Source organism: Diceros bicornis, chromosome 10 (assembly GCF_020826845.1).
Source record: "Diceros bicornis minor isolate mBicDic1 chromosome 10, mDicBic1.mat.cur, whole genome shotgun sequence".
Taxonomy (NCBI): domain Eukaryota; kingdom Metazoa; phylum Chordata; class Mammalia; order Perissodactyla; family Rhinocerotidae; genus Diceros; species Diceros bicornis.
The window spans coordinates 54,397,480-54,420,395 of NC_080749.1; positions in this window are offsets into that span (position 1 = coordinate 54,397,480).

Sequence of the window (22,916 nt, forward strand, 5' to 3'; positions counted from 1 at the left end):
CTTGAGGCCTGTTCCAGGACTGAGAATCAAAAGACAAGGCATGGTTTAAAAGCTCTCAGAACCCAATTCTTTAGACCAAGGTTGGCATACCTACAGCCTGTGGGCCAGATCCTGCTGCGGCCTATATTCATATGGCACGTGAACTAAGTGTGTTTTTTTACATTTTTAGGGAGTTGTAAAAAAAAAACGTGACAGATAGTGTGGCCCACAAAGCCTAAAATGTTTACAATCTGGCACTTTATAGAAGTTTGCTGACTCCTGCTCTAGACTTATCTGGGAAACCATGTTTAGCCCATACGTATTCGTCTGGGGAGGAGACGAAGCTAAATGAAGTCATGCAACTGGTGTTCTGTACAGATCCAAAAGAAATGGGTATTTCTTTCATAAACTCTTAGAATCTTAAGAACCCAAATGTAATCCAACCCTTTAGGTGTAATGGGGATGCTTAAGTTTTTAGAGTTAGTCAAAATTGGTGGTGGTTTGGAACATTTTTGGTGTTACCGTGTTTTAATATTATGAAGTGGAACTAATGTGGTTTTCATTAAAAATATTGACTAGTAACAGTTGATTCTGAGGCCTTACCCTTAAAGGATTTACAGTCTAGTGGAGGAACTAAGACAAAAACCTAAAAATAACGTTCTGAGTAGGAATGAAGAGAGGAAAAGTAACTGGCACTTTCTCGTTACCAGACATTTTACAGCATTGATGGGCCCACGAGTTTTGTAATGGCTCCCATCTTACAAGAAGGAAACAGATCAGTTGCTCAGTCTCAGCCTTGACTGTGTGGGGGCCCCATACTTTTTCCCACACACCCCATTGCAAAGCTCCACCATCCTTAGAGTTGAGAGAACTCGAGTTCTGACAATTAGATGTGAAAAGTTGTGTCAGGGCAGTCAAGCTACAGGAATTATTTTTGTTTCTCCAGCCTGGGTTCCTTGAGGTGGAGATGGTATCCACCTTGAACTCCACCTACTAAGGGGTTGAGAAATGAAATAGAAACTAGAGTAGACTTCAGTAGTTTCGTAATGAAGAGAGGCGAAGGCAGTCGTCAGTGCTGCAGGAGAGGTTTACTTGTGTTTTGTTTTACTTTCAGAAGAAAAAGTGAGAGGGAGCGCCTGATGGCTCAAAGTCAGGTAGAAAATTGGGTCATTTGCATACCAGGGGAATGGAGTATGATATCAGTGCTTTGCAGCAGCCCGAGAGTATTAGGTTCTGAGAGGAAAGTGATAGCAAGTCCTGAGGGGAGTGAAAGCAAATGTTATGTTATTACTAACAACACATTTATGGGGTAGTATCTCAAGGATGAGGAAGTAAATCCAGACAAGTTGAGAGAAATGCCCAATGGCAAATAGCTAAGGTGGCAGAGCTAGACTGGAATATTCCAGGGAGAGGCCTTTATCCTTTTTTATTAAACTAAGTTGAGCTTGCCTGCCTTAGGAGTCAGAAAAGTAGAAGAGGGGGTTGTTAATCAGGTCCTGTCCGTGAGAACAAGGGCATCTTGGGTGTGGGGCAAGCCGAGCTGAGATGGCTCACCTAGAAACCCTGTGGAGTAAGGAGACAGGCAGGGCTGGGAGGGGCTGAGGCCTTGTGTCAGGAGGGATTGGGAGGGGATAGTAGGAAACCCGGGTGTTGGATCATCCAGCATAGATGCTGGAAGCCCTGAGGCTTTTAACTGCAGGGCGTTGTCCTGTGGGTAGGAGAAGGCTGCTAACTACAAGGTTGAGGAAGGAGCAGAGGAGAAGGGCAAGATTTTCAAAGGAGGTGTTGCTGTGATACAGTGGAGGATGGACTAAAGCTTGGAGTGGCAGTGGGGAGCTGGGGATCTTGGGAATGTGTAAGGAATGGACTCGTGGTTGCAGAGAAATTGGCGTGGCATTAACTTTATACTATTCAGGTGATAAAAGACTTGTTAGAAGAAAAGAGCAAGAAACAAAAGAGACACCCACTCAAGGCTAAAGTCACTAACATTTTGGTTTTTTCAATCTCCCTTGCATTTTGTTTTATGTGGTAGCATTTATCCTAGATGTACAACTTCTTTAGCGTTAAGAATATCAAAACATTTTAAATGGCTCTCCAGTATTTGTTTATATGGATGGTCCATACTTAAACAATTTCCAATCTTGGGGTATCTGGATTGTTAACAACCTTTTGCTATTATGAGTAATGCTGTAATTAGTATTGTTATGCCTAAATCTTGGGTTAAAATAGATTTCCAGAAAGTGCAGTAATTCTTAATTACAGGGATGGAGGAAGGTAGGAGATTGGGAATTTTGGAGAGTGGGGCTGGTCTGTAGACCTAAGCCACCCAGAGTTCCAGGTGCACTTGGGTGCAGCCCAACGATGGGGGAGAGGAGGTGAGCTACTTGACTTGAACCAAAATGAGAGGCATGGCTCACTGTAGGTGAACTCAACCTGTAGGATTGTAAATGTGCGTAGCTGGCCAAATAAGAAACATTGTTTTATGGAATCCTGTGCCTTGAATTTAAGAAAGTTTGTTGGAAGTGTTGTCAGATGAAAGTACCGGCTGATAACACATGATTTCAACAGTGCTCAATCCAACATTCTAAATATGTGCCAAAGGTGGGAAACTAGAGTTAGTTGAGCACCTCCTAGGTGCCAGGCACAGTGCTCAGTACAGTATGTCTGTTAGCTGTTCATAGCAGGTATTTTAGAAATAAAGAGACTCAAGGAGGTTAAGTTAACTTCTGAAGACTCAAGAGCCCATGCATGCTCTCCTAGCCTGGGAAGAGAGATATTAGAACCAAACAGTCTTCTGAGAACTTCTGATAGACCTGGCTACATACCTTGATCATAACAAGTAATACCTGCCACTGGTAGTTATATGTTTTAGTTTTTCCCCTCATAAGACCAAGAAGTCTTTGAGAGCAAAACCATCTCTGATTCAAATACCCTTATCATGTAGTAGGTACTCAACAAATGTTTATTAAATATTTATCAAAAGATGAGTGTCTTGGGCAGTTCCTGAGATTTGGGTAGAAAGAACTAAAATTATGGTGGAGGAGAAATAATGGGTAGATCCCAACACTGAAAGTGTTCACTCCTGTGAGATGTAATCTTTCTTTGTGGTATAATACTTAGCCTGCTATGAAGCTGCTGTGGTCTAGTCATTAAAAATTATGTATTTCTAATATGTATTTTTCTATGGGAAAATACAATTTACTTCATCATACTAACTTTAAAGGATTACCTTTATTCTACTGAGTAAAGAATTTGTATTATTGAGCTACAAATTTAGCTACCAAAAGATAATTTTAGATATAGTAGCTGTTAAGTGTTATCCATTCGTTGGGGGGAAACTTTTTCTGGCAGAAATTGAGTGTATAGAAGAGCTCCTTTTTTTTTTTTTTTTTAAGATTTTATTTATTTATTTATTTATTTTCCCCCCAAAGCCCCAGTAGATAGTTGTATGTCATAGCTGCACATCCTTCTAGTTGCTGTATGTGGGACGTGGCCTCAGCATGGCCGGAGAAGCAGTGTGTCAGTGCGTGCCCAGGATCCGAACCCGGGCTGCCAGCAGCGGAGCGCGCGCACTTAACCGCTAAGCCATGGGGCCGGCCCTCCTTTTTCTTTTTAAACAGAGAAGAGACCCCCCCACGTGCCCATCACTAGCTTCAGCAATGATCAGCTCATGGTCCATCCTGGTAAATCTATACTCCTTTACTCCCCCCCAACCCACTGAATTATTTTGAAGAATATCCCAGACATTATATGACATTCATATGCACTTCAGTATTTCTAGAAGATAATGACTCTTTTTTAAAAACCATAATCAAAATATTATTATGACACCTACATAAAATTAACAAGTTCTTAATATCAAATATCCAGTCAGTAATTAAATTTTCAATTATCCCCCCCCTCGTTTATACAGTTGGTTTATTTGAATTCAGGAGTCTTAACTCATTTATGTAGGTATGTATGTATATATGTATTATGCATGTATGTCTCTTAATGTTTCCCCTCCCTTTTTTCCCCTTGCAGTTTATTTGTTGAGAAAAACAGTCGTTTTTCCTGTAGAGTTTCCCATGTTTTACTAATTGCAACCCCATGATGTCATTTAACATGTTCCTCTGTCTTCTCTGTTAGATCTAGAAACTTGATCTGATGCAGAGGCAACAACACCACCTTATAGACAGTGTTGTGTTGTGATGTCAGAAGACTCAGCATCCTGTCGTCTCCCTTTTTGTTTTGTTAGTGGCCACTGATGAACATCTCCTGTAAATTCTCTCTTTCCTTCTTCATTAATCAACTGGAAACTTCCCCTCACCAACTATTTAATTATCCTAGGTAGAGTTTGTATGCAACAGAAAACCTATTAAGAACTTGATTTTTCTTTTCTTTTTTTTTTTTTTAACCAGTTTTCGGAATCAAAAATTAGTTCTCTAGTATCCTCCAGTGGTGCCTATCAAGGATTTTTTTTTTTGAGCGTCATATGAACTCTTGGATTTTTCAAATACTTGGTGTGTTTCAGTCAATTGAAGTTATTATTCTTACTGATGCCCAATTTTGGCCCACTGGGAGCCTCTTCATGTAGGCTCCTGCATCCTTCTGATATGGCCCCAGGGGTCTTTGATAGTTTCCTTTGTTTTCTGGTAAGACAAAATGTGCAGGCTCACCGTATAGATTTTCTGCCCCAAACCTAAAATCAACCATTTCTCCAAAGTGTTTTGTTTTCAAAACACATTTCTTTCATATCTATCTATTTATCTATCTGTATATGTATACATATATATACAACTTATAAATATGCTTATATGTAAGCAATTAGCTATTAATATTTATATATAAATATATTATTAATATCACTATATACATACATAATGGTTTCAGAATAATGATACCAATATTATTACTAAAATATTAATATTGTTACTGAAAACAGTTTAAGATGTTTTTGTTTTAGTCCTTAGTGTAAGTCCTTTGGTACGAATTACTGTTTTTAAAATCATTTCAAACAGTTCCTCTTTATGTGGTTAAGCCACCAACTTGATACATTATTAGGTTCATTTGTTTTATTTTACTTTTGATTTTAAAGACTGCTTTTTTGAAAATTAGGGTTTAAAATTTTGTTTTATAATGATGTAAAACAGTTACATATTTCCAAAGTCAAGCTTACAAAATAAGATGTTTTCAGCGAAGTCTAAATTGTATCCCTATCCTTCCACCCTGATCCTTCTTTCCCTCTATCGGTAAACATTTTTAAAAATTTTATGACATACTTTGATTTTCAAAAATATAAGCAAATTTGTATATATATCTGTACCCTCCTCTTGCCTTCTCAGATAAATGGCAGCATACTACTCACAACATACTTTATGCCTTTTTTACTTAACCGTATATATGGGAGAGATAGATATAAATAATTTTATTAAAAAAGAATATTATATGAAGAATTCTGAAACATACTCACATATATGAACCTGAGACTTTAAAGTTTCTGAGAAAAACATATTGCAGAGAGTGGTTTTGTCTCCTACTCAAACACCCAAGGACAGACTGTTCTGTGATCTTATGCTACAGAAGGCAAATTCTCTTTTCTCACATGCTTAGCAGCCAAGCCATGTCAGCAGGAACCTGTATTTCAGTTTTCTCTTATTTTTATTTGATTGCACATTCTTTATTTATTTATTTTTAAAGATTTTATTTATTTTATTTTTTCCCCCCGAAGCCCCAGTAGATAGTTGTATGTCATAGCTGCACATCCTTCTAGTTGCTGTATGTGGGACTCAGCCTCAGGATGGACGGAGAAGTGGTGCCTCGATGCGCACCCGGGATCCGAACCCGGGCCACCAGCATCGCAGCGCGCGCACTTAACCACCAAGCCACAGGGCCGGCCCTGCACATTCTTTAATAGACTGATCCTCAAGTTTGTCTTCTAAATTGAATAGCTGTAAATGTTTCTCATTTCTTGAAGACCCTCCAGTATGGCTTTTGAGAAAGTGATGACCACCACTGGAGCTTGCTTCAATTTCCAAGACGTGACTGTTTTGAGTATCCTAGTGCTTAAAGAGGAAACATATGTCAATAAAATTCCTTTATGCAAATACTTCCTGCAACTCTCATTGCCAGCCAAATTCTTGTAAATCATGATAAACAGATGCTACTGAACTAAATAAATGACTAAGTGAAATTATGGAGATAGGTTCTATTTATCTTATTTTTCAGTGTTGGGGAGGGAGAAAAGGATAGTAGCTAAATTTTAGCTGTCCGCATGATGATTAGGGCAGACGTCAAGAACTCTGTTAGTTGCTTTCCGCAAGGTGAGGTGGGAGACTCTTGAGAATTAGAGAGCTGCTGTTGGTAAGGGGGAGGCTGCATTGCGACTGAGTCTGCTTCGCCTGGGAAGCGGGTGGTGGAAGCAACTCTACAGCAAGCCTGGTAGGCTGTCGCCTGCTGTTCCTTTTTCTCTTAACTTAAAAAAAAAAAGGTGGTAAAATTCACATAACGTAAAAGTTGCCATTTTACCTATTTTAAAATGCACAATTTGGCGGCTTCCAGTACATTCACAGTGTCGTACAATCGTTGTCACTAGGTAACTCCAGAACATTTTCATCACCCCCAAAACAAACTGAATGCTCATTAAACCGTCACTTCTCTTTTTCTTTCTCCTCCTTGGCTCATGGCAACCCATCTGCTTTCTGTCTCTGTGGATTTGCCTATTCTGGACCTTTGGGAACATACAATATGTGGCTTTTTGTGTCTGGCTTCTTTGATTTAGAATGATGTTTCCAAGGTTCATCCTTGTAGTAGGTATCAGTACTTCATTCCTTTTTATGGCCAAATAATATTCCACCGTATGGAAATACCACAGTTTACCCATTCATCAGTTGATAAATGTTTTGGTTGTTTTCACTTTTGGCTATTGGGAATAGTGCTGCTATGAACATTCATCTACAAGTTTTTGTTTGAACATCTGATTTCAATTCTCTTGGGTATATACCTAGGAGTGGAATTGCTGGGTCACATAGTAACTATTTTTAATTGTTTGAGTAACTGCCAGACTGTCTTTTTACTTGCTCGATTGTGTTCTTTCATGCACAGAAGTCTTCCTTTTAATAGAGTCCAATTTATCTACTTTTTCTTTTGTCGCTTGTGCTTTTGATGTTATATCTAAGAATCTATTGTCAAATCCAACATCATGAAGATTTACAGCTATGTTTTTCTTCTAAGAATTTTGTAGTTTTGACTTTTACATTTAGGTCTATGATCCATTTTGAGTTAATTTTTGCATATGGTGTGAGGTAAGGGTCTGACTTTGCTCTTTGCATATGGATATGCAATTATATTTATTGAAAAGACTCTTTTTTCCCCAATGAATGACCTTGGCATCCTAGTTGAAAATCAATTAACCATAGATGTATGGGTTTATTTCTGGACTCTCAATTCTATTCCATTGATCTTGATGTCTATCCTTACGCCAGTATGACACTGTTTTGATTACTACAATTTTGTAGTAAATTGTGAAATTGGGAATTGTGGTCCCTCCAACTTGATTCTTTTTCAAGATTGTTTTGACTATCTGAAGTTCTTTGCAATTCCATATGAATTTTAGGATTAGCTTACCCATTTCTGCAAAAATGGAAGTTGGAATTTTGGCAAGGATTGCATTGAATATGTAGTTCAATTTGGGGAGTATTGCCATATTAACAATATTAAGTCTTCCAGTCCATGAACAGGGAATGTCTTTCCATTTATTTAGGTCTCGTTTAGTTTCTTTCAACAATGTTTTGTAGTTTTTAGTGTACAAGTCTTGCATCTCGCTGGTTAAGTTTATTCCCAAGTATTTTATTCTTTTTGATGCTATTGTAACTGAAATTATTTTCTTTTTTTTTCTTTTGGTGAGGAGATCAGCCCTGTGCTAACATCTGCCAATCCTCCTCTCTCTCTCTCTCTTTTTTTTTTTTGCTGAGGAAGACTGGCTCTGGGCTAACATCCATGCCTATCTTCCTCCACTTTATGTGGGACGCTGCCACAGCATGGCTTGCCAAGCAGTGCATCGGTGTGCGCCCGGGATCCAAACCGGCGAACCCCGGGCTGCTGCAGTGGAGCACGCGCACTTAACCGCTTGCACCACCAGGCTGGCCCCTGAAATTATTTTCTTAATTTTATTTTCAGATTGTTTATTGCTTATATATAGAAAAACAACTCATTTTTGTATATTGAGTTACTATTATTTTTAAGGGAACTGTTTACCCACCAGTGCATCCTTGAGAACTTTTGCTAATTCTTTGGGTTTAACAGTCACTCTCTGACCGTCAGTCTTTCTAAATGCTGAAGGATATTAACACCCTTCTTGTTCTCACCCAGCTTGATATGAGCATTTCAACACTGTCTTATTAACAAGAACTTGCAGCCCTTAAATTAATCATAGATAATACTTCATTTGAAAATGCTGACTGAAATGTTAGGGAGGAAAAAAAGAAGAGATATGGGAAACAAGCTTATATTCATTATATTTTTAATTTTATTCTTATTAATTTTATTTTTTATTCAACATGTTTTGATGGTTATAAAAATATCTTTGATTAATTACTATATAAAATTGGAATTTCATAATTCAAATTACCCATAATCCTGCCACTCACAGATAGCCACAGTTAAGAATTGGGTTACTCATGGGTGCTGTACATGAGTATTGTTAACATTGCTAAGATCATATTCTCCATATAATTTTTATTCTTTCATTTTTTTACATCTAAATTATGTAATAATGACTCACTGTTAGGAAACATCAATTTAAATACACTATAAAAATAAGAAGTATTAGTAATTTCTTTACATTTATTTGAGACAGCCACTTTTGGCATGTCTTTTTAAAGAGTCCTTCTTTTTCTCCTTTAAAATTAAAGTAACACATGCATTTGGTTAAAACAATCAAACAGTTCTGAAAGATTCATCATGAAAAGCAACAATGCCTTTCCCCACTTTTCCAGAACACTGGTCCTACTCTCCAGGAGGCAAATACTTTTACTCCAGTTTTTATAACTTTGGAGGGATAACCTCCATATCACAAATAATATTTCTTTCCTGATGTTTCTTGATTTATCAACTTTGGACACTATCCATTGACCTCCTGACTTTTTTCCCCCACTTCCTCATCCTCTCTCAAGTCCTGACCAGAATAAGCACATTGGCCTCAGATATTAAGAGACACTAGAATTTCCTAAGCACTTACTATGTGCCAGGCACTCTGCTCTAAAGCTGCCATTTTAATGCTTACAACAACCAAATGAGTCAGTTTACATTATTCTAGTCTAAGGATGAGGAAGCAGAGGTTCAAAGAGGTTAAGAAATTTGTCCAAGTGTGGCAGATTGCATTTTCCAAAAAATGGCCACAACAATATTTCTGGTCCCACCTGCTTTTCCAGAACACTGCCATTTCCCCTTGTCTTGGAGTCTATTTCCTCTCTCCTTGAACCTAGGCAAGGCTTTGTGACTGCCTTGATGAATAGAATGCTGTGGAAATATCACTGTTGCATGACTTACAAGGGTGGGTTTAAAAAGATAGAACAGCTTCTTACTGTCTCTCTTCCTGTGGATTCTCACCCTTAGAACTCAACCACCATGTTGTGAGGAAGCCCAGGCTCCCTGAAGAAGCCACATGTAGGTTTTCTGGCTAATAGCACCAAGTTAGGCCTGAGAACACAGCTGGCATCAATCACCAGACAGGTGAGAAAACAAGCCTTCAGATGATTCTAGATTCCAGCTGTTGAGTCATTGTCATCTTTCCAGTCTTCCAGCTGAGACCCCAGACATTGTAGAACAGAGACAAATTGCCCCCATTATGCCCTGTCCAAATTCTTGACCCACAGTATCCATGAGTGTGACAAAGAGTTGTTTTATGCCACTAAGTTTTGAGGTAATTTGATACACAGCGATAGATAACCAGAACATCACGGCACGTACCTCTGGTAAAGTGAAAGACCTTGAGTTTGAACCTAGTTCTGTCTACTCCTAGAATCTCTGCTTTTAGCCACTGGGCTCCACAATCTGTGAAGACTACTGTACTAGCTTGCTAGGGCTGCCATAACAAAGTATTACAGAGTGGGTGGTTTAAACAACAGAGATGTATTTTCTAACAATTTTGGAGGCTAGAAGTCCAAGATCAAGGTGTTGGAAGGGCTGGTTTTTTCTGAAGCCTCTCTCCTTGGTTTGCAAATGGCTACCTGCTCCCTGTGTCTCCACATGCTCTTCCCTCTGTGCTTGTCTGTGTCCTAATCTCCTCTTCTTATAAGGACCCCAGTCATATTAGATTAGAGCCAACACATATGACCTCATTATACCTTAATTACCTCTTGAAAGGCCCTCCCTCCAAATACAGTCACATTCTGAGGTACTGGCTTTAGGACTTCAACATAACATGTGAATTTTGGGAGGACACAATTCAGCCCAGAACAACTACCCACAGGGCATTCTGAGAGTCTGGCACTCTGGCTCTCACTTAGCTACCTCCTGCCGTCATCTACCTACCTTCCAGGGCGGTGGTTCTAGACCCTGGCCTCACATTAGAATCGTGAGTTCAAAAAAGAATAGCGATAGCCGGGCCCTACCCCAGACCAATTAAATCAGAACTTGTGGGGCAGGGCCTCGGCATCAGCATGTTTTAAAAGTTCCTCTGTGATCCTAACGTGCAGCCAGGGTTGAGGATGACCGCTCTGGGTGGAAGAGAGGTCTGGGGAGAGCAGTGAGCCAGGAGAAACAAGGGTCCTCTGAGGCAGCAAATTGCTGCTTTGGTTAGAGGAAGAGAAATAAAAATCACAGAGAATCCTGACACATCTCACAGTAGCTCAGGTATGAAGAGGATGGGATAGTAAATGGAATAAAAAACAAAAGACGTAGGGAAATATCCATCCCACTAGTTAAGACGTGAAATGCCATTACGTGACATTAGAAACCAAAAAAAGGAAAAGCAGGAGAGCACAAGATAACGTAGCGGAAGTGAAGAAACACAAATAAATAACTAGGGTTTGCTGTGGGTCTCCTCTATTACAGCCTGGTTTTCAAGTTTCATTTTGGAAATTTGTAACTGAGCAGAATTGATTGATTCTATTTTATACCATGCAAAAGTCAACCGCCAGCGTTATTGTTCAGCCCGGGAGCTCTGCTACCCACATGTCAGAAATCGCCAGTTGGATCTTCACTCACGATTGGAAGTCAGAGCAGCACCAACTCGTCCCTACCTAGTCTCGCCTCGGCAGCAAACACTCAGCAGAACTGAATTCCAGACAGATTTTTGTTTCCTTCTGACTCCCAGCCTTCCCCTTCGGCTGTTTCTAGGGCTGTATGTTGCTTGCGAATTGACACGGGGGATGTTGCCTATTCCTGAAGTCATTTATATTGGTATTACTAGAGTAAATTCTCTATGAAATAAAAATCAATAGTCACCGACATCCTGAGTAGTGAGGAAAATAATTGTTTATGGCACTCAGCTTAAGCTGTTCTGGTAATCACGTTGAAAAATACAATATTTATTCATTAGATCAAATTTAATGAGGCCTCCTGGCAGTAATTATAAAAATTACTGTAGCAGTAAATTACTAATGAGTTGTGATGTGCTTCCTACCTGTGAAGAAGGACTGGGGGTTGAAAAAGCCTGCTACCCAGATGAGGATGCGAGGGAGGGAGCTTCACGCCCGCGCTGCTCTCTCACCCAGGCGGGAAAGGATCAGTGTACCCAAACCACAAAAGCAAACAAGAGAAAAGACCAAGGACACGCAACCGGGGTGGGGGGGTGGCGCGGGGAGGATTCTTGCAGCCGTCGGAACAGGATCAAGATTAGAGCATTCTTTTCCCCAAAGGTGAGCATCATCTCAGACACTTGGAGTTGCCGGCGTGCTGGGGTCACCGAAGAGCACTAATCTGATGCCTGGGAAGGACAGAGCTTCTTATTAAGGCTGGGAAATGATTCCAATATACACCGCCCTTTAAGTCTGGGGGCTCGACTCTGACCGCTGAGGTGCAGGTTCGGCTTGGCGCTTTCAAAACCAGCCACTGAGCGCGGCGCCTGCTCTAATGCAGGGACCGTTGATGGTTTTTGTAAGCTCCTGGGGGTTTCTGCCTCCTCTGAAGGCTGAGAACCAGCTAGAATTTTTGCTCTTCTATATACAGAATGGAGCTAAATTTTTTTTTTAAAGGATACAAGTAATTAATTTTGATTGAGAGCCTATATGTAAAAAAGCCAGAAAACATATTGATCTGAGAGCAGGCACAGTTTTTAAAAAATACATTAACAGAATTAAATGGGAACATTAAGCTGTGACAAGATATGGTCTGACATAGCTTTGTACTGCTGTTTTCTGGGTTAATATAGGTGGATACTAGCCGTACCCTGTAACAGGACTACTATGTCAGTTCACAAAGGTAGCCTTTGTTCCCCAGACACAGAACCATGGCCCGCCGATGAGGGACCAGCCACACCAGGTGAGGGCCCCCTACCCACCAGCAGCTGGAATCTGTAACCAGCAGAAACGCCCGCCGAAGCCTCAGCAGAGCGTCCCTCTCAAAAGCACCGTGTCTGAATAGCAGGCAGGCTGTCGTCTGGAGTGACAGCTATCTATTCAGGTAGTGGCTGCTATTGTCTTCTCACTTGTAACACCAAGAGGATTTTTGTTTAACTTTAAGAATTCTGACAGCATCTCAGAATGTCGTACTCCAAGTGGGTTCAACCCCTCCTCTCGTAGGGAGGGTGCACTGACATGAGAGTGTACATTTTTTTCTTTAAATTGCAGATGCCTTAAAATGAGATTGTCAGGTTTGTTGGCTTGTCAGACTAAAGTATCAAGATTGTCACAGTGTATTATATCACTATAATATGATCATTGTACACGAAACTAATGAGTAATATTGTACTTAGTGGTGGGACTGAGTCACATTAACATTAAAAACGGTGAGCAGCCTTGCATTTTACCAGAGAATCTAGGAAAGACGGCTACCCTGTGGGACGTGAGGCCGGAATTCCATCACCCAGGCAAGGTCGGGAAGCCCTCTTTGAACAGGGAGGTGTAGCCGGGGCAAGCTGAAGGCTGTGCTGGGGAGACCAGAGCAGAAGGGAGCCGGGGGCTCCTCAGGGTGCAAGCACCCACTAGGGGCTCAGAAAATGACTCTTGAAGGAAGGAGTGAATGTCAATTGTGAGTTTTCTTCACAAGTAGAATCACATGCAGCTACACTGGAAGCAATTTGAAGAGGAGTATTATTTCAGTATCTGCCTTGCGTAAGCCCTGCTTGTCCATTCATTCATTCATTCATTCATTCATCAGATGTTAAGAAGCCCTACTATGTGCAAGGCACAGTGGTATGGGTAAAGGCACAGGCCTGCCTTTCATAGACATTGAACAGGTACAAGTACAAACACCCAGTGTCTGTGGGGGTCAGTGCTGGGGAGGCCTAACTTCTTTTGAGGAAGTGATATTGAAGCTGAGATCTCAAAGGATGAGGAAGAGTTGGGATGGGAAAGGTGGAGGGGGAGCCTTCAAGGCCCAGGAAGCAGCGTTCCTGGGCAGGAGAGTGCTGAGAGCCCTTAGGAACTGACGGAAAGTCAGAGGGCCTGGAGAGAAGCCGTGGCCCCACGGTCACCGAATGAAGAATAGATCAGATGGACTTGAGTTTGAATTTGGGCCTCGACCTCTCTGAGTTGTAAGGGACTAAATGACAGCATCTGTGAAGCCCCCAGCACAGGCCCTGGCATGGAGGAGAAATTCAGTGCGTGGAAACAATCAGTGTTGTTACTGAGGGGCAGGCTGGTGAGCTTACTGTAGGTGGCAGTGTGAAGACACCCACCTACTCATTCCGCGGTAGGTGAACTTTGGGGGAGGTTGGATAGACAAAGGTGAGGGCATGTGAGATCATGGCACTGCCACTGTACCTGAGCTGGGTGCAGGAGAGAACTGAAGAGCAAGTGCTTACATAGATTCAGGATAACAATATCCCAAAGTAAATGTTCATCATTTGGTTAGTGTTAAGCAACACCTCCACAAATGGTAGATTAACTTGCACATCATAGTTTTTTTTGAGTGGTTCGCACTAGATTTGTTCAGTACACAAACGACACAACCATACTCAGAAGCCCTGAATCTGATACTGTTCTTTGAGTGCCTACAAAGTGGTAAATTTGACGTCTGTATTTTTCCCAAGGCAGATTGCTCTTGTGCCTACTACTACAGAAAGTCTGTTTCCTAAAACTGATAGGATTTACAGGGTTTATCTTTTCCAAGAGATGCATGCACATTCTTCTCACTAATGTTATTGCAAACTGCACTTGTATTTGAAGAAGGAAATTTTCCCATGAGAACTGAAAGAGAAGTTAAAAATTTGTACCCAGAGCCCTCCCAGAAGTTAAAGATGTCAGTGTTTAGAGTATGTAGAGTTGACTCTTCAACACCCCTGAACCCATTTCCCCAAACTTAGGAGCAGCATGGTAAGATGAAGTGCTAAGGAGTGTTCTCACCATTCCTACCCCAGCAGCACATCACAGGCTGGTGGAGATTCATTTTGTGTAGGGGAGTTGTGAACATATCTATAAAGGAGTGAGCTGGGCCTGGTATTCCAGGAAGACGATTTGGTTAAACACATATTTTACTCCCCTTGTCTTCTTCATCGATACCTTCGCCTAGTCATTCTTGATATCAGTCATTGTCGTTGAGGGCATCATGTATATCATTAGTATTCTGCTAGGTAAGATGTAGCTTTTCCAACCCGTACTTCCAGAAGACTATAAAGCTCTTCTTTTCTGAGAACATTTGTCTAGAGGAAAAGCATTCACTGATGGGTTGACTGAGATTTGTAACCAAAATGGCAGAACAAATGAGATGTGGGAATTCTAAACTGGCTTATCACTTCAAAATGCATAAACCAGGCAGTTCTGGGGAGGGCAGAATGGGGAAGAAGCAGGAGGAGAGCAGAAACAGGCTGGAGACTCACCAGTCCTGCCAGGTGCGGCTTTGTTTGGCCTGGACTGTCTCTGGTACGTGAGGGCACACGCACATTCTCATGCAGCTCCACTCTCCCTTGCCTGCAAGCCTGCTGCCCCCGAACTCTTTTTAGAGTGCCAGGTCTGAGTGTGGCTTAAAGGGCCATCTGCAGAGCCTGCCACATGCACATGGTCAGCTCTTTGTGGAAGCTGCTCATTGGGGGTACTTTAGAACTCAGCCTCTTTGTCCCACAAACAGCATACTTCTGTTGGTTTTTTCCCCCTAAATTGAACCACTCCTGTCCCTAATTGTGTCACTCCTGCTGTCACCTCCTAGCCATCAGAGCCAGTGGCTTGGTTCTGATTGTGTTGCAATGTGTCCTTGAAGCATTCTTTTTGTTGTGTTCAATGGCTCTCCTTCAGCTCACAACACAGTGGTTGCAATGGTTTCCTAGGGTCACCCATTCTCCGCTGAGGACCAGCCCAGAAAAGCTCAGTCGTAATGAACGGGGCTTCAGACGGACAGACACACACACGGGCTTGAGAGCTCTCCTGGCTCCGGCCACTCTAACAAGATTTTGTCATTTGTGGCTTTTGCACATTGGAAAAACTTTCATCTCTGAGTTTCTATGGGCTATAAATACTTGGTAGGTTAAAAAGGAATCATTCAGAACATGAAATAAACATAACCTGGCACGTACACAGCAACACACCTCAACGGAGCCCTTCAACTTGTAGGCCAGAGCTGCGGGAATCTGAGACAGGGTTTCCTTCATCTCCTCTCTCATTCACTTCCCTCCCGGGCTGGACACTGCTCTGGTTTATGACCTCTTTTGGTTGGATATTTTCCTAATGAGGCAGGAGGATTAGGTCTCCATGTTACTTACACTTCTTAACCACGAAGTGAAAACTGTTGATTTAGTTGGGATTGGGGAGAATTTTTACTATGTATGGAAAACATGATACAGATCACATATTTCTACCACAAATCGAGAAATGAGTCTGGCAGAAGGATACTCTATCTTGATGCTGAAAAATCACTGTAATCCTGGTCTTTATGGCTTTACTTGTTTTCTAAGTAACTGCTTTATTTTTTTTTCAGATTATAAAAGAAATATGTGATTGTTGTAAAAAATTTAGTAATAGAGACGGATAGACTAAGAATAATAAAAATCAACCATATTTTCCAAACATAGGATCATTAATATCTTGGTTCTATGCTTTTCTTTTCTTTTTTTTTTTACATCGAGGTATAAAATACATACAGAAAACTGCACAATCATAAGTACACATCTCAACGTTTAAAAAACTTTAAAAATAGTGTACATACACATCCCCACCACCTTGATCAAAACATTTCTTGTTCCATAGCAAACACTGTCGTGTCCCCTCCTAGTCAATACCCTCCCAGAGGTCTCTCCCCTGACATATAGGTATATATAATATACCTATCACATCTTTATACTTTGTTGTCTCTATGTTATACCTTTTACACTTTGTTTTATGTATATCAGACATTTTTACAAAAATGAACTCCATAAAATATTGCAATCTGATCTCCCTTTATATAAGAAAAATGTAAATTTTTATTAACTAATATTTATATGATAAAATATTTATACAATATCACTTTATATAATATCAATAAAATCTCATATTTATATTATATACAAATATATAATTTATATAATTATCACTTTATATAGTATCTTTCTGTGTCATAAATATAAAACTAAGCCATCATTTGTAATGGCTGCATCCCATTATTAGGTGTACTATCATTTGTAAACTACTTTCTTTTTTTTTTTAATCTTTATTTATTTATTTATTTATTTTTTGTGAGGAAGATCAGCCCTGAGCTAACATCCATGCTAATCCTCTTTTTGCTGAGGAAGACCGGCTCTGAGCTAACGTCTATTGCCAATCCTCCTCCTTTTTCTTTTTTCCCCAAAGCCCCAGTAGATAGTTGTATGTCATAGTTGCACATCCTTCTAGTTGCTGCATGTGGGACACGGCCTCAGCATGGCCGTAGAAGCGGTGCCTCAGTGCGCGCCCGGGATCCGAGCCCGGGATCCGAACCCAGGCTGCCAGCAGCGGAGCACGAGCACTTAACCGCTAAGCCACGGGGCCGGCCCGTAAACTACTTTCTGACAGATGGACATTTAGCTTTGTTCCTTTGTGATTATTTAAAAATTGCCATTAGGGCAACATCCATGAGCAAATTTATTTGAAAGGCTTCGTAATCCTAGTTTACTGTTATTAAGTACGAGTATCTTAAAGGCTTCTACGCTTTTATATGGTCCATCCGTTCTGTTCCACATTTGTCCCTTCTCTAGTTGTAGTCCTCTTTTAGCACGTGCTGAAGGACAGTCTGTGTGTGTGTGTGTGTGTGTGTGTGTGTGTGTGTGTGTGTGTGTTCTATGTTATTGTTACTCAAGTATTCCCAATCCAGCCCAGTCTCGGAGCCGGAGACAGAAAGTATGATTGGGTCCACACATCATGTCATGAGCTTTCTTTTTTCCCCTCTCATTTTTTTGATTGAGGTGAAATTCACATAAAGTAAAATAAGCCTATTTAAAATGTACAATTCAGCGGCCTTTACTTTGGCATTTACCATGCTTTGCAACCACCACCTCTTTCTAGTTTCAGAACATTTCTATTACCCCAAAAGGAAACCCTTTATCCACTGGTGGTCACTCCCCATTCCCCCTTCCCCAACCAGGTCATGAAGTTTTAAAAGTCATTTAAGAATTCTCATCAGATTTCATTTCTTCACAGATGATTCTAGTCTTTCAATTCACAGGGGCAAAAAAAAAAGTATCTGTCTCAAGTGCTCTGATGCTGTCAAGTTGTTGTAATGCCACCCCTTCCACTGACTGGAAAGCACCTCCGTGAACACACACGGCGCATTTCTTTCTGCTCTAATCCATGAAGATCACTGCCTTTGTTTCTCCACCCAGCCCTCAGGTTTTTGGTGTAATACTCCATTATTTTTATTAGGAGTTAGATTCTCTTGTACAAAACTCCAGTGCTGTGGATTGGCACGTTTGCTGAATTTTCAAATCAGGGGTTCATTTCTGGTCAGTTATTTAATTTATTTTTTAAAGACATCTTTTATTTTCAGTCAAAAAGACAAGTCAAAATCATTCTCAGAGCTATGTGTTTAAAGTAAAAGGGGTTTTTATTAGGATGTTTGTTTACATCGACTCTACAGAATTCTTTTTAGTCTAGAAGCCACAGGGATTATTATTTCTTTGTCATGGAATCCCTAGAACTTTGTGGGAGGCCTACAAGAACCAGTTTCTCTTCCAGTTAAACAAATTCAATTCAATTCACTTGCATTGGCAGAGCACACCAAAATCTTAATTTTCTCAGCCAAGGAGAGCAAAATCTGCTTGGGAGTTTTTAAAATATGAATTTTTTTTTGCCCGGAAAAAAAAAAATACACCCTTTTCTCCAAAGCAATGAGGGAACATAAAGCTTCTCTCCTAAAACCTAAAACTGGAGATTATGTGTAAATTTTTTTTATTGGCTTAAAAGAAATAGCCAAGCAAATAAATATTTGTTTTAAAAAATTCAAACAAACATCTGAAAAGCAAAAAATAAATTTCAATCTCTCATGGTCCCACCACCTCAGGGTTAATCATTGTTAATAGTTGGCATTTGTATCATGCTTCAGAAATAAAATACAGGATTGCACTATTCATATCACACTGCAAAGAGCTGTTTCCACTCCACACTATATTGGACACCGCTCTGTCACAGAACACAAAGATCTACTTCATTCTTGAAGGGCAGCAGAAGATTCCATAGTATGAATCTTTATAATTTTTTAACCATTTTCTATCAATGGACGTCAAGGTTTTCTACAGATTTTTCTGTTGAAAATCCTATATATTGAATCTAAATGTCTCACAGGTCCAGTTATAATTCTAGCCACAGATCTTTGCCAGCCTCGGGGACAGTCACAGTTGGTGGTTGGTGGTTGTTTTTATCCATTTCTATTCCCAGAAAAGGAGGAATGAGGCAATCCACAGATGATTGGCCTGCCTACCCAGTACACAAATGCAAATAGTAAACCTCTTCTTTGCTTTTTCCATCCCAGCCTTCCTAAGCTCTTTCCTCCCACATGCCTTCCCTCTTCCCTGACCCATCAGATGGGGAAAAAAAGGTTCCAAGAGAAAGTTTTGGGCTTGAGCTAGCTTATGTAGACAAACTCGTTTGGAGAAATGACAGCATTATATTTTTGTGGCTCCATATTCCTAGTTTTCTCCTACAAGTTCTCTGGATTGTTCTGCATTTGGGTAATGATGACTTTGTCCATGAGAGGATTTCCAGTGGCTGGAATTTTATGCTTGATGATGAAGGGGAACAGAATTTGCCACCCCAAAATGTGTCTTTTTAACATGAAGATCATTTTATGCTGATTATTTTTAAGAAACAAAGGACTCAGAAAATTTTTCTTGTTATCTCCCCCTTAATTGCCTAAAAGAATTTAGATGAATGGCCTGTAACAGGAACAGAGCTATCGCTAGAGATGTCTACAAAGAATATGGGCTACGTGTGGGATGGGAGACTCTGCAGGGTGTAGAGATCAGAGTCCTCTCCAAGTCCCATTGTCTCTGCGTGGCACAGCAAACATTTGTTTATCAAACATTTGTTTTCCATCTCCATGTGAATTGCCTTCTTTCCCTTTGAAGTCCCAAACCAATACTCCGAATATCCTCTTTTGTTTTTAGATGAAGATTGTATTTAATGTGGTAGCTTTGGCCATTTTGAAGAGGTACTCAGTTTTCCTGGGTTTCTCCCATGTATACATGTTATTAAGCTTTGTTTGATTTTCTCCTGTTCATCTGTCTCCTGTCAATTTAATTCTTAGCCCAGCCAGAAGAACCTAGAAGGGTAGAGGAATATTTCTTACTCTCCTACAATGATGTAACTTAGTAGCAATTTTGCACCAAATCCAGCATTTCTAATTCTAAGATGCTCTTGAGCCAAACGTATGGCATTTTGACTCTTCACGTTTGTGCTCCCCCTCCTTCGTCATCGAAAATAACAGAAGACATCAATAAGCTGAAAACTGCACAAAGAACACAGCTTTCAGACTTGCGTGTTAAAAGGGCAGAGTTCTGTGTGTTGTGTTTGTGCTGTCAGCCCATGAAAAACAGACAAGATTTAGGAAAAAAGGAAGGCTATTTACTAGAACAAAATACACGATAGTTCACATTACATATTTTCTTGATGGACACAAAGTGACATCCATACTGATTGACTGTCGGCATGGGCTCTCCACTGAGCCAGGCTCTCTGTGACGGATCAGCCCGGCTCAGGCAAGTGTCAGGAAGATTATCAAAAGAAAGAGCTGTCTGTAGTTGTTCCTTTTCTGAAGAGATTGACAACTCACCCTAACAAAAGGAAACATTAGTGTGCTATTTGCGTCTCTGAAAGAGACTGTGATAAGATGACGTGATAAATGGTGGTGTGGGAGTGGGAGGGAGGTTGCCATAAAAACACATAAGGTAGCTAAATCGTAAAGGGCAAAGAAAACCTCAGCTCCCAGAATTGATGAGGCTTGTTTAGTTTAAGAAGGGGAGCTGGTCTGAACCACAAAATTGCCTGCAGATATCTTAGATGACCGCATAAGTTCTGCAACCAGTGTCGTCAACAACTTTGACAGAAATCGTAAATATCATGTGCCTTCCCACCCTTTTGTATTTTTTCCCTGGTTGCTTGACTAAGACCACTAATGGCTTACACAAGAAGACATGGTATACCATGGAGCAAAAAGGAATTAGGCGAAATCTATTCCCTTCACGACATCCAGAGTGGGTCTGGGTCTGGCATAGCCCCAGGAACAAGGGTTTGTAGATTGGATTCACAGAGGGCTTTTATTATGATTCTGAAACAAATCGGATCAACTTGAGTGTATCCAAAAGGGAAATTGTCCCCCAGAGAGGCTTTACTCACAACTGTAGCCATTGTTACTCCTCATTAATTGTGAGGATGGCACCCGTTTCAAGTGTTTTCAGGTCGTCTTGGCTTCTGGATAGGTCTGGGGAGTGGATGCGCGGTGAACAGGCTGCATTTCGGGATGAAAATGCTTTGGCAGACGGCTCAAGTCCACACAGCACCTGCAGGGAGTGGCTATTTTTCTCCTTGCTGACCCTGCGTTCCCACAGCATTCCCAGCACCACAAAATGCTACTGGAGGTCTCCGGCCCACGGCAAACAGTATCACGTATGCAGGTGGGAGGGCCTGGGCTGGGCACAGGTGGTTCTGGATCTCCAGGGCCTGCTGCAGGAGCTCAGCCCTGGGTCAGGCTGTCTCCGCTGGGTGTCCTCAGGGTCTGGGCCTGGAGTGAGTCCTCAACAAATGCTTGCTGAACTTGGCTGATCCAGAAGAGCTGAGGGCTCCGGAGAGTTTTGTTTAGCATGGATCTCAAGAAGATGATTCTGTCTGAGCCTGGACCCCTGCTCTGTATGCCCCAGTCAAGTCCAAGGACCTCTGCCACCGTTTCCCATTCACACTAGCTAACTTTGACTTTTGGAATTCATGATGGAGGCTACCTAGAGAATCAAGACAGGTTCTTATACGCACAGCTGAAAGACCAGGTGCTGGCAGGGGTGGAGAAGAAGTCTTCCGAGCTTTGTGCACTGTCAGCCATGTGAGCACCGACTAGGTGGGAAACAGCATTCTGTTCACAATTTGGTGTTGGTAGAAAACGTGGTCAGTATCAAATGCCAGTAATAACAAGCGGGGAGAAGGGCTTTCTGATTTCTTAGAAGGTGTTTCTTCCTGCTCTGTGAGTGCTGGCCCCTACTATTACTCCCTATTTGATGACCTACTTCACTGTATTTTTAAGATGCTGTACTTTTTCCTGAGACTTAAAGCAGTTTGAATCTTGGTGTGATTAACCTTTAATCTTGGTGTGGTTTATGTTTCATTTAAAGCTGTTCTATTAAGAATGACTGGACAGGAGGCTGCAATGACCCTTCCACTCACAGTGATGGGAGGGCTACAATGAACAAGACAATCTCCATTAGTGTGTCATTGCTGGTCAGTGGGGGTGACGCGATCAAGTTATGCCAGTCACTAATCTGATGACTTCAGAGACATTGAGAAGCCCTCAGCCGGCCCACAGAGGAGGCCAGATACAGGTCTGGGTCTTTCCACATTTAGGTGACCTCTGGGAGGGAAACTGACTCCTCCTTGGGGCCAATCTTTATCTTCTGAAGGCTTCTTGGACCTGTCTGAGCCCCTAGAGAGCCCACATCATAATGATATCTTCTTGTCTTCTCTTGATCTTCCTCTTTGTGACCATGGACAACCACGTTCTTTAAATAAAATCCAACTCCACCTTTTCCACCCTAGGCAGCCTCCTGATTCCATTACGGCCTATGGGTCCCTCTGACCCCTGGGAGCGTTGAGGCAAACCAGGCAATTTTCAGGAGGACCTAGATCTAAAGTGATTTAGAAACGAGTAGTAGAGGGAAATGGTGAATTAGCAGAAAGTCCGGGAGGGAAAACCTGCAAGGATGGGGAGAAGAAGGGAGGTAAGCAAGCAGCCTAGAGAGAGGAATCAGGGATACCAGAAGGAAGAGAGAGAGATTGTATGTGTGTGTGATACAGAGAGAGAGAGAGAACAATAAGAAGGCCAAGGAAAGAAATCAAATTACTTGAGCAGAAAACAAACAAACAAACAAAAGCAACAACCAGAACCAAACAACACCAACATCAAAACCCAGAGAACAGCGTCCTGGCCCACATTTTGTAAGGTCAGCAAAACTCCCCAGGTGATCTGACAGTGACACCAGGTGGTTGATGAGACCACGCAGAGGAGTTATTGCAAATTATTTTACCCTAAAAAGCCAAGCTTTGTTTTATAAACCAACCCTTAAATTGCAACAGAATTGTAAGAAACCTAGAAGTTATCCAACTTCTTCATTTTACAGCCTTGGACACTGGGTCCTCAAATGATCCAAACCCACC